This window comes from Portunus trituberculatus, chromosome 45 (assembly GCF_017591435.1).
Source record: "Portunus trituberculatus isolate SZX2019 chromosome 45, ASM1759143v1, whole genome shotgun sequence".
NCBI classification, from domain to species: domain Eukaryota; kingdom Metazoa; phylum Arthropoda; class Malacostraca; order Decapoda; family Portunidae; genus Portunus; species Portunus trituberculatus.
This window is the reverse complement of record NC_059299.1, coordinates 12,035,664-12,047,983: the sequence shown is the minus strand read 5'-3', so window position 1 is coordinate 12,047,983 and position 12,320 is coordinate 12,035,664.

Below are 12,320 nucleotides of genomic sequence, written 5' to 3'. Positions count from 1 at the left end.
TCTCCCATGTTGTGTGAAAGGCATAAAAGAAGAATGAAGAATTGTGAAGGGTGAACAGGTTTTTATTTCATTCTCAAATTGGGAAGTATCCGCGCTCCACCCTGTACATACTCTTTGCATACACTTATTAAACATACCTCTTTGTACATACACATACCTATACACACACACTGCGTAGTGTAGTGGTTAGCAAATTTGGCTTACAACCAAGAAGGCCCGGTTTCAAGTCCTGGAGCGGTGAGGCAAATGGGCAAGCCTCTTAATGTGTAGCTTATGTTTTACCTAGCAGCAAGTAGGTATTAAATGTAACTCAAGGGGTTGTGGCCTCACTTTCCCAGTGTATGATATGGTCTCAGTCCTACCCGAAGATCGGTCAATATGAGCTCTGAGCTCTTTCCGTTGGGGAGAGACTGGTTGGATCACCAGCACATGACCGTGGTGAATAACACGGCTGCTCTAAATTTTGGTAACATGACACGCCCAGAATGACTCTCACTTTTGAATATATTATTTACAATTAATTAATTTTTATATCCACAATTTCTGTCCAGTGCTCTGAATGCCAAAGTGAAGAGATTCAACCAAGTGTGGATACATTGCAGGAGTAACTATGAGTCTCTTACAGGGGCTTTCTCTGTTGTACTTGGCCTCTGTTGCCTGCTGCTATATATTATACTATTTTCGAAGTGATTGTGGTCGCCAATATATTTCTCCAGTGTCCACTATGGCAGCAAACGATGAGGACAAGGGCCACACATGCCCCATATGTCTCAAAACCTTCACCAACTACAGGGGAAGGTGAGTTCATGAGAGATCAGAGCATCCCTCTGTCTATCACTAGACTGAAGCGTTAGCTCTCAAGGTAGAGCGCCGGAGGGCGAGGTGGGATCCTGAGGAGTTGGCTATGATGGCGAACTATGAGGCCAAGAATCCTGGGGCCACTAACATCAATCAAAAGATTCTAGAGCATGTCCTCCCCCACTGCACAGTAGAGGGGATTAAGGGGGCCCACCGGGAAGAATTTTACAAGGTCCCGGTCCATCTAGTGGCCACGCTGAGTAGTCCGCTGTCTGTGCTGGATCTCCGGGGTCCCCACTCGCCTAATATAACATTTAATAATGATTGCTCCTTTGACATTCGAACATCTCAGAATGTTCTATTACCTGGCTCTACTATCATTCCACCTACAAGGAGTTCTGTCTCCACAGGTCCCCAACCACCTCCTCCTCACAATATGTGTGAGGAGGAAGTCCACGTTTGTGTGCAGCAGTTGTCATCAGCCCTCAGACTTTCTGTCTCTGCCCTCATTGGTGGAGCACCAAGTAGACCAGTGGTGCCCACCAAATGCTTACTTTTATAGACCTCTGGGAAGGGGTGGCTAGGTGAGTCAAACTAACAGAGCTATTAAAAGAAGGCAATATAGACATGTTCAAATGATGTGGGATTAAGAAAGAGGCTAGGCTGTCAGGGAAATACTTATGGGTATTCCTGATAGTCCACCCACTACCCCACCCAATATAAAGGCCTTCTGGGCAGGCCTCTTCCAAAGACCATCTATGGATGAGACGAGAACACCAGCTGCAATAAGGCCTACTCTAAATGTCGCTGGCCCGATAACAGAGGAGATAAGGTCTGCAATAAGATCAACTAAAGCAGCAACATCCCCCGGACCAGATGGTAGAGGACTTGAGTGTATTTGTACACTCGACATAAGGAAGTTTGGATGGACGTTCAACGCCCTCCTGCTCTTAAAAGAAGTCCCTTGGAATTGGGCCAAAGAATGAACAACTTTAATCCCGAAGATGCCTGAGGTGAAAGAGCCTAATATTTCTGTCCTATCACAATAACATCTATCCTTCTCAGGCTCTTTAACAAAATCATAGCAGCACATCTCTTGGCAGCATCACCATTGCCTGCACAACAGAAAGGCTTCATGCCTGAGGAGGGTGTAGTGACCAACATCCTCCTCATCCAAAAACTGATACAAGACGCCATGGCCCACTTCAAAAATTTATCTGTAGCCTTCATAGACTTTAAGAAAGCCTTCGACTCAGTGAGCCACCTATCCCTGGTAGCCATGACCAGGGGAGGGGGGGCTTTCCACCTGTGCTCACTGAGCTTATTGCCAATCTATACTCTAGAGCAAGCACTAATATATTAGGGGAACATAACATCACAAAGGGAGTGCTCCAGGGCGACCTTCTGTCGCCCTATCTCTTTAACATCACCCTAGACTGGGCACTCTCCTCACTGCTGGCCAATGTTGGGGTGTGTCTGGCTGGCATCCCCATAAACTATATTGCCATATGCAGATGATGTGGCACTTACAGCATCCACCCCTGGGGCCTTCAGGCTTCAATTGATGCACTGGTTGTTAAGGCCAAGAGGGTAGGGCTGGAACTAGGCCATTCTAAGTGTGTCACGTTTAACATCACCGGGAACAGAAAGTGGAAGAGGTGGTTGGCTGACCCCTCCATCTTCCATGCTGGAGACAGCAGGCTGCGAGCACTGAAACCTGGTGAGATGTTACAAATACCTCAGCCTAGAGGTGGGGCCAGTCATGGGCCACGCCGAGCTGGGGCAGGCCCTGGCGGTCCTTGTGCGGGACTTGGGCTCATTTCAGAGAGCTCCCCTCAAGCCCCAACAAAAACTGTGGGCATTTAAAAACATTGTCATGCCAAGACATCTCTACCAAAGAATAATGGGCAAATCAAACAAGAGCACTTTTAATAGATACGACAAGGAGACTAGAACATTCCTAAAAAGGTTTTACATCTGCCTCGGGACACCCCAAATGCTGCCTTGTACACTAAGACAGGTCACAGGTGGTTGGGGGTGCTCCAGTTCTTAATGAAAGTGCCTGCCCTTAAGAGGGGAGCCCTGGAGCGGCTCGCTAAGAGTTCTGACACAAGGGTCGTGGGGATTGCAGAGGCGATGCTCTTGCCCCCCAGCCCATCAGCAAAAGAGCTCAGAGATAATGCCATGAATTCTAACAAAGTATGTGTCGGAGGATGGCCAGGGCCTCTTGGGCTGTGACTGCTCTCTGCCCACCCATGAGTGGGTGATGATGGGACACAGCTTATGAGGGGCTCCACTTACATTCACGCCCTAAAAACCCGCCTCAGCATGGTGAACATGAGGATGAGATCATCTAGGGGAAGACAAGACCTGGTGCGCCCATCCATTCTGACCTGGGATGTGGAAGACCAGAGTCCCTAGGACACCTGCTACAAGTGTGCCCAAAACTGGCACCTGAGAGAACTCGCAGGCACAACTGAGTTCTGGACCTATTAGTCAGACAATTTAAGAGCAAAGACTGGCAGGTGCTAAAAGAACCGCCCATAAGTGCTAGGGCAGGGGTCCAGATCCCCAGTGTTGTTGTGTGGGACCGCCAAGGGGCCGTGATGCTAGATGTTCAAGTCATCGCTGATAATTCTACTGGCGATTTCCTTAGCTGGGCCCACAACCTCAAGCTACTATGATGTCGGGGACATCCAGGCCTGGGTAAGAGAAAGGATAGGACACACCCCTGTGTTCACCATGTATACCATCAATTGGCGTGGTGTCATGGTCACCCCATCTTTTATGGCTCTTAAGAACCTAAGGCTAACAAAGGCTGAATTCTGCCTGCTCACAGTCCAGGCATTGGAGGGGTCTGTTGCGACGCTCTGGACCAAGGATTCTAGGGTCCTCCCTAGAATCCTTGGTCCAGAGCGTCGCAACAGACCCCTCCAATGCCTGGACTGTGAGCAGGCACAATTCAGCCTTTGTTAGCCTTAGGTTCTTAAGAGCCATAAAAGATACGAGTTCAATGGGATGTCTGGAGTAATTGATTAGGGAGTGTAGCCCGTAACAGATAGCACATGGATTGTAGGTAGTAAAGGGAAGAGGGATGAGGGTGTCCATCAGCGGGAGAGGACGAGCACTGTTACAAGATTCAAACAGTCAGTCAGTCACAGGAAGGAATGCAAGCCACAGCACGCCATTGCCCGCCTCCGCCTGGGCCACACCACGCTCAGTGCTCACTTGCACCGCCTACGTCTGTCTTGTGACCACTTCTGTCCTTGGTGTAGGACTACCTCTGAGACCATTGAACATTTCCTGCTCCACTACCCACACTTCCATATCCACCACACTGCACCATGCTCACGGCTCTCTGCCGTGGCCATCACAACACCCTCCTGGCAGCCTCAGGGATCCATATCCTCCCCTCACGGCAACCTGCTGTCCTTCACCTTACCTGGGCCTTCTTGAGGAAGACCGGCCAACTTCTACACCTGTGATACCCACACAGGAATAGCCCAAGGCTCATAAGGATCCATAGATCTTCATGGCCTTAACACCAACAACAACAAAGCAAGCCACAGCAGTTGTTGTCTTTGTGTAAAAAGCAAAAAAAAAAAAAAAAAAAAAAAAAAAAAAAAATATATATATATATATATATATATATATATATATATATATATATATATATATATATATATATATATATATATATATATATATATAAATGTTTTATTTGTCTTATAAGTTCATAACCATGAGAAAATGCAGGGAAATATAGGGAGTGGGGGAAACATGAGAAATCTTCACAAGTTACCACAGGTAACTCTGTCCAAACGTCAATGATCTAGCCCACCAGTCTCCTTGGGCAAATTGCTCTGGCCCTGCCCCCCACCCTCGGACCAGAACCCAGTCTCATTTTCGTTGTATGTTATTTTGTATATTTATATATGTATCCCATATATATTACCATGCCCATTCAAGTTTTTCTTTATTTTTAATCCTGTTACTAAGTAAAACATGGGTAAACTGTATAATTTATACAGGGCAACAAGTCTAGCTCTGTGGGGATTTATAATTATCATAATTTATTTAAAATCATTATAAAATAAAAGAAAGTTTGAGGGAGGGGGTGGGAAAAAAAAAAAAAAAAAAAAAAAAAAAAAAAAAAGCCACATGCCTCGTCATCTAATTAGCGATTCCCACTGTCCCTATCTACTACCTAGCGAACCCACAGGCATGGAAACGGGCCTGCGTTTAACAGCAGGGAAAGAAGACCCTGTTGAGCTTGACTAGTCTGTTTTTGTAGAGAGACATCAGAGGTGTAGCATAAGTGGGAGGTCGTCACATTAGGGTCACCTGTGGCTTGTGCGGCCGACAATGAAATATGACTACTCTGATCGTTTTTTTACTAACTCGTTGAGACGGAAGCCAACCCACCCCATGCTGCTTCTACACACCTTTCTTTAATGTAAGAGGAGAAAGCTAGCCAAGGGCAATAAAAAAAAGGCTCACTAAGTTGCCAGTACCCTTGCAGGTCTCAATAAAAAAAAAAAAAAAAAAAAAAAAAAAAGTATATCTTGAAGTCTTCTTTTAATGAAGTCAAGTCACAGGAGGTTGGAAATACAGAAGCAGGCAGGGAGTTCCAGAGTTTACCAGTGAAAGGTATGAATGATTGAGAGTACTGGTTAACTCTTGCATTAAAGAGAGTTGGACAGAGAAGGGATGAGAAGAAGAAATTGTTGCGTAGCGAAGCCGTAGGAGCAGGAAAGGCATGCAGTTAGCATGAAAATAGGGATAGAAGATAGCAAGATATACAACCTTCCAGCAGTGAGAGAGGCTGAAGACAGTCAGTCAGAGGAGAGGAGTTGATATGACTAAAAGCTTTTAATTTCACCCTATCTAATAAAACTGTGTGAGTGGAACAACCCCTATACATGCACCGTACTACCCAGTGTGTGCTAACCACACACCATGTAATGTAGTGGTTAGCACGCTAAGCTCACAACTGAGAGGGTCTGGGTTCGAGTCCCGGAAAGCAGCAAGCCAAATGGGCAAGCCTCTTTATATGTGTAGCCTCTGTTCACCTAGCAGTAAATAGGTATGGGATGTAACTCGAGGGGTTGTGGCCTTGCTTTCCCGGTGTGTGGAGTGTGTAGTGGTCTCGGTCCTATCGGAAGATTAGATTATGAGCTCTGAGTTTGCTCCATAATGGGGAAGGCTGGCTGACCAGCAGACGACCATGGTGAATGCATGAGCAGATAAGACGCATACTCTCTTACATCCTCATCAAGCCAGCCAGCCACAACTCAGCAGCTACGTGTATTTACCTAGTTGTATTGTACAGGGTTCAAGTGGTGTTCATAGTGTCCTGTCTCTTGTTTTCTTTAAAGGTATGCAAACTATGTGATGTAACAACTTCATTATCCAATGCATTCCATTTTTCCACCGTTCTGTGTGGAAAACTGTATTTTCCAATATCCTTCACACATTGCCTCATCCTGATCTTTTCATGTCCTCTTGTCCTTCCATCTTCTTCTGTCAATAACACCAGGTCTTCTTTGTCTATCTTTTCAATATCATCTACTATCTTATATACATTGTTATTAGGTCCCCATGTTCTCTTCTATCTTGTAAGGTTGGCAGTCCCGTTTCCTTCAGTCATTCTTCATATGTGAAGTCCTTTAATTTCAGCACCATCTTTGCAGCAATCTTCTGTATCCTTTCCAATTTTCTTCTATCCTTTTTAGAGCTCGGAGACCATACCACTGCTGCATATTCCAGCCTTAAGCGTATCATGCTTGTGATGATTTTTTCATCATATCTTGATCCATGTAATGAAATGCCACTCTTATATTAGTCAACATTTTATATGATAGATCTTGCTTATGTGTTTATCAGAGCTCAGATTTTTTTGTATGATCACTCCAAGATCTTTTTCCTCTTTAGTCTTCATTATTTGTTCCTCTCCCATCAAAGAGTTTCATACCGGTCTTCTCTTACTCTTGCCTAGTTCCATATGTGACATTTCTTGGCATTAAATTCCAATTTCCACTTCCTGCTCCATTCATAGATCTTGTTTAAATCTTCCTGCAACAGCAGACAGCCCTCTCTGGTTTTGATAACTCTTAGTAGCTTTGCATCATCAGCGAATAAATTTATATTACTGTTTATCCCAATGTGAATGTCGTTTACATAAACCTGAAACATAATGGGGGGGCTAACACTGACCCTTGTGGCACTCCGCTAGTTACTTTACCCGAGGATGAGTATGTATCTCTGATCACAGTTCTCATTTCCCTATCCTTCAAATAATCTCTTGTCCATTCGAGCAAGGTTCCTCGCAGTCCTCCTATATTCTCTAGTTTCCAAAGTAGTCTTCCGTGAGGGACTTTGTCAAAAGCCTTTTCAAAATCCAGGTATACTGTGTCTACCCATCCATCTCTGTTTTCAAGACCTTCAATAACTCTCAAGTAGAAGCTTAATAAGTTTGATACACATGACCGCCCTGTCCTGAATCCAAATTGTCTGTTCCATATGACTTGCTCTTCTAGAAATTTAATCTTTGATAATTATTTCACATAACTTCCCCAAGACACTTGCAAGTGACACTGGTCTGTAGTTTAGTGGTTCAGTTGCCTTTCCTCCTTTAAATATCGGTATTATGTAGGCTCTCTTCCATTCTAGTGGAACTTTCCCTTCATTTATTGACCTTGTAATTATTTCCCAAATTGGATCTAGTAGTTGCTCTTTACATTCTTTTAACACCCAACCTGATACACTATCTGGCCCAATTGCTTTTCTGACTTCCAACTTATCCAATAATCATCCAATATTCTCTATGTGCACCGCAATCTCCCATAACTTTTGGCAATCCAATGTTCTATTAGGTTCTGTGAAATCATCATCTGCAGTGAATACCATTTTGAAGCTCTCATTCATTATTTCACACATTTCCTTCTCTGTTTGGTATGTCTTCCCTTCTTTAATTATTTTTTTCAATTTTTGTTTTTTCCTTTTCCCTTGTACAGTCTTTCTGTACATAATATTACTCCACTCAATATCAGCAAATAAATCCTTAATTTTTCAAAATCTGCTCTTGCATGATTTAATCTCTCCCCTTTATAGTCTTCTCTGTAACTTATCTTTCCCCTGAATTTGCATCTCTAATGTCACATGATCACTCCTCCCCATTGGACCAGGGTATTGTATAATTGAAGGGGGCTCTGGTTTCTTTGTGAAAACTAGGTCAAGCAATGATGGATCTTCTTCTCCCCTGTACCTTGTTGACTCCTCCACCTACTGGTCCATTGCATTAACCAGTCAACTGTAACACTCTCGCTCCACTGCCCAGCATTATCCATTGCTTCCATCTCTCTCTAGTTTATTTTTTTTACAGTTGAAGTCTCCAACTAAAAGTATTCTTCTATCTCTTCTTATCATGTTATCTAGGCACTTTATCACCTCTCTTTGCATATCTTTATGTTCTTCTGATCCCCATGTATTAGTCATTGGTGGAGCATATGTAACTACAATTTTCCTTTTCCTCAAATCTTCTGTTTTGATTGTTACTCCCATTACTTCCACTTTGTCCTCACCATATTGCATATCCTCCACATATATATTATCACGAACCATTATTAGCACTCCTCCTCCCCCTTTATCCTTCCCGTCCCTCCTCCAGGTATTATATCCCTCTTCTTTAAAGTTGGCATGGACCTCTCCTCTCAGTTTTGTTTCAACGATGCATATTACATCCGTTTTTTTCTCTTGCAAATAATCCCTAACTTCCAATATGCTTGATAACAACCCATCTACATTAGTATAAGTTACTCTTAATTCATTGCCTCCTCCACGATCTCCTCTTTTTTCCTTAGGTACCACTTCTTAAGTCTTCATGCCGCTACTGACCCTGTGATTCTGAACTGCCAACAGACACTTGCTGCCTACCACAGACGTTGGCAGCTCAACCCAGCGGACACAGAGTCACGGGATGTCATGGTTACCGTGGCTCGACACCTCACGGATCTGCGGCAGCAGAAAAGGAAGAAGTACTGGGTCTCCTTCCTGGACAAGGTGCTCAGGACCCAGTCCCTCCGGGAGGTGTGGCACCATGTCAACAGTGTCCGGAGCAAGTCCAGATGACAGGTGTGTGACCTCCATTCTGCAGGCAGGGCACGAGAACTCGTCTTGCAGTGGAAGGAAGCCTCATCCTTCTCTGGCTTTCCTGTGGAACACCAGGAGGCACTCGATCAGCAAAGACCATGAAGGATGGAGTTGATCCACCACAGCGTTTCTCTGCTGGATGACACTTGTACCTATCACGCATGACGAACTCCTCTTGGCAGTCAAGTTGAAGTCAACAGCTCCTGGCAAGGATGGCATCACTTATGATATCCTCAATGCTCTCCTGGAGGTAAAGGTAGACAACCCTATCTTGGATTTATTTAACATGTCTCTCACTGCAGGCAAGCTTCCCCACTCTTGGAAAACAGCCATCATCATCCCAATACCCAAAGGTGATGGCACCTTTCGCCCTATTTCTCTCACCAGCTGTCTGTGTAAGATGATGGAACGGGTAATATTGAACAGGCTTATATACAAGGTGGGCCATGTACTCTCTGGCAATGTACATGGCTTCCTAAAAGGTCACTCTACAAGTCATTGTTTTGTTGAGTGTCTTATAAATAAGGATGCTACCTGCAGAGCTTTCGTTGATCTCAAGGGTGCCTTCGACAGGGCCAACAAAGATGTTATTATGGAGGAACTCATTCTCAAAGGTGTCAAAGGTAGATTATTAGGATGGATCAGGGACTATTTGTACAATAGAACAGCACAGGTTTGGTTTCAAGGTGCAGTCTCCTCTGAGGAAGTTTTGAGCTTGGAACACCACAGGGTGGAGTCCTTAGTCCAATGCTTTTCAATGTTTTAATGGACAAAATTGCGCTGTTCCTTTCCGCAGGGCACCCAGGTCCTCATCTATGCTGATGACATACTCCTCCAATGCCCCACACCCAGGATTCTCCAGTTAGCTTTGTCACAACTGGCAGCGTTGTGTGTCCAAATGGGACTAGTGATTAATGAATGTAAAACAAAATTTCAAGCTAAAGGGAAGGTCTCTCGGCTGCCCACTGTAAACAATGTTCCCATCCCTAGAGTTCATATACACAAGTACCTGGGTGTTCAGATGAGCTTCAGGAAGTCTCTTCAAGCCGTCCACTATGTTCGAGACCTCTGTCTGCCACGGCTAGCACCACTTCGGCTGCTAGCCAACAGGGGCCTGGGGGCTGGCATTCCAGTCCTAAGAATGTTCTATATATCTGTCATATGGTCCCTTATTGATTATGCCGCCCGTTTTAATACAGTTTAGTGCCACCCAACTCCGTGCCCTGGAGCTTGTACAGAATGAAGCCATGCGGATAATCTTGGGATGCCCCAGGACTGCACGGATTGAAGTCCTCAGAGCTGAACTGCACCTGCCGAGTATTATGTGTAGGGTACAGGAAATTACTTGTCGCACAATTAGTCAGATGCTATGCACAGGCTCTGACTCTCTAAAGGGATCACTGACCCCCGTATCATGATCCTCGCACTCCTACAACACCATACCTCAGGAAGATCTTGTGAGTACTGACAAGTGTAGGTGTAGCCGAGGCTTGTATTAACGTTGTTATGTCACCGCTGCAACTCGCCTGGAACCCTCACCGTGTCACTGTTGATATTCACTCTCTGCATCAGCCCAAGAGGGACTGGCTCCCTCATGTGCTGCAAGACATATTCATGACTAAATTGTCCAAGTACCCACACATTCAGGCTATTCATGTTTATTGTGATGGGTCAGTCAATTCCAGCAAGTCTGGACGTGGGCTGTTCATCCATGACTACATCTCTGCCAGTCTCTAGACTAACACTGAGGTTTCCAGGCTCCCTGCACCCATGTCTTCCACTAGAGCAGAACTGTATGCTGTACTGGAGGCGCTCCACATTGTGGCGCCTCTCCATAAGAATGTATATTTCTTTATTGACAGTCAGGCTGCATTGTACGCCCTTCAATCCACCTCCCCCATGGACTGTGATCTAGTTAATAAGTGTCTTGATCTCATCCACGCCCTAGAAGGTGCTGGTGCCACGGTCCATTTCATCTGGATACCCTCTCATGTGGGTATACCGTTAAATGAAAAAGCAGACCACCTTGCTCAGTGTGCCCTACAAGATGACACAGTGGACCCTGGCACTGAGTACACTCTGGGTTATGTTAAGAGTAGCATTAAGGACTTTGTACAAAGTAGCATTAGTGATCAGTTGGAGCTTTGTTGCCATAGGGGCAGTAGCACTAGTCTTCACTATGCACGTGTCTCCCAGAGTTGTGCTTACACCTATGGGAGACACACTGCATCACATGATAGGGTGGCAATAAGGCTCAGATTAGGCTATAAATATTTTTGGGAAATCAGTGCTTCTCCTGGTGTGTGCTGCACCAAGGGGACACACTCTGTGTCACTATATCATGGAATGTCCTCACATTGCTAAATTTAGGCCACAATGTCAGCATGACTTGTACAGCCTCATTGCCCATCTCCTAGACTCTGCCACTCTCAGGGATATACTCAGGGAATATCCTCAGTTTGCCCCCAGACTGTAGGATGTCTTAGGCAATAAGGTGTGCAATATGTATATTTATTTATTGAAATACTTGTATTCTTGTTGTGTATACTGTCCAGTGTTAGATTTTTTATACTTTAACCTTAAGTCTTTGCCCAGGGGGTGGATGGCAAGGCCCATCCTCCTCCTTTGCTGTAATTATTTAATAATCCAACAATAAATGTATCGATCAATAAATAAATGTGGACAAGTATTCTGCAAATTAAGGGAAGAGCTGCAGTTTTAGTTACATGTATTGTTACAATAAAAAAAAACGGATTTTTCTGTTATTTTGACTATTTGTTTACGAGTTTCCGGTAAATATGCAGTTTCAACCAATATACCCTATCTTAAATTTCTTTTTCCCAATGTCTAACAAGCTTGGGGACCTCCTGGGAAAGCGGGGTTTTAACCTAACCTAACCCCATTTTTTGATAGGTTAAAATGGGGTTAGAAATGCTCGTAAAAGTCTGATCTAGACCGTGAGAATGTGTATAATTACGTGTGGTGTATTGGTTGAAACTGCAAATTCCCAGTTTCCAATATGGTATAATATATAGCTATAAATGCATGTTACAGCATTTTCTACTATTACTTATTAAAGAAAAAAAATACTATTAGCCATATTTTCTTCAGATCTCATTTCACTGACTATCACATCACTTTTGACAGCCTATACATGAATCAAAAGGAAAAAAGAAATGGGAACTTAGCGTAATGCAGAGCAGTACGTCTTTCCTTGGCACAGAAGAAGGGGCTACTGTTACGGTATGTGTCGGGAGTGGGGCTTCGTGAATCGTAACAAAGGGTTCGTTTAAGCATGTTCATTGCTCCGAAACATCAGATATATGATTCATGCTGTAAGAGGGTATTGATAAGATGGCATGATTGCATGA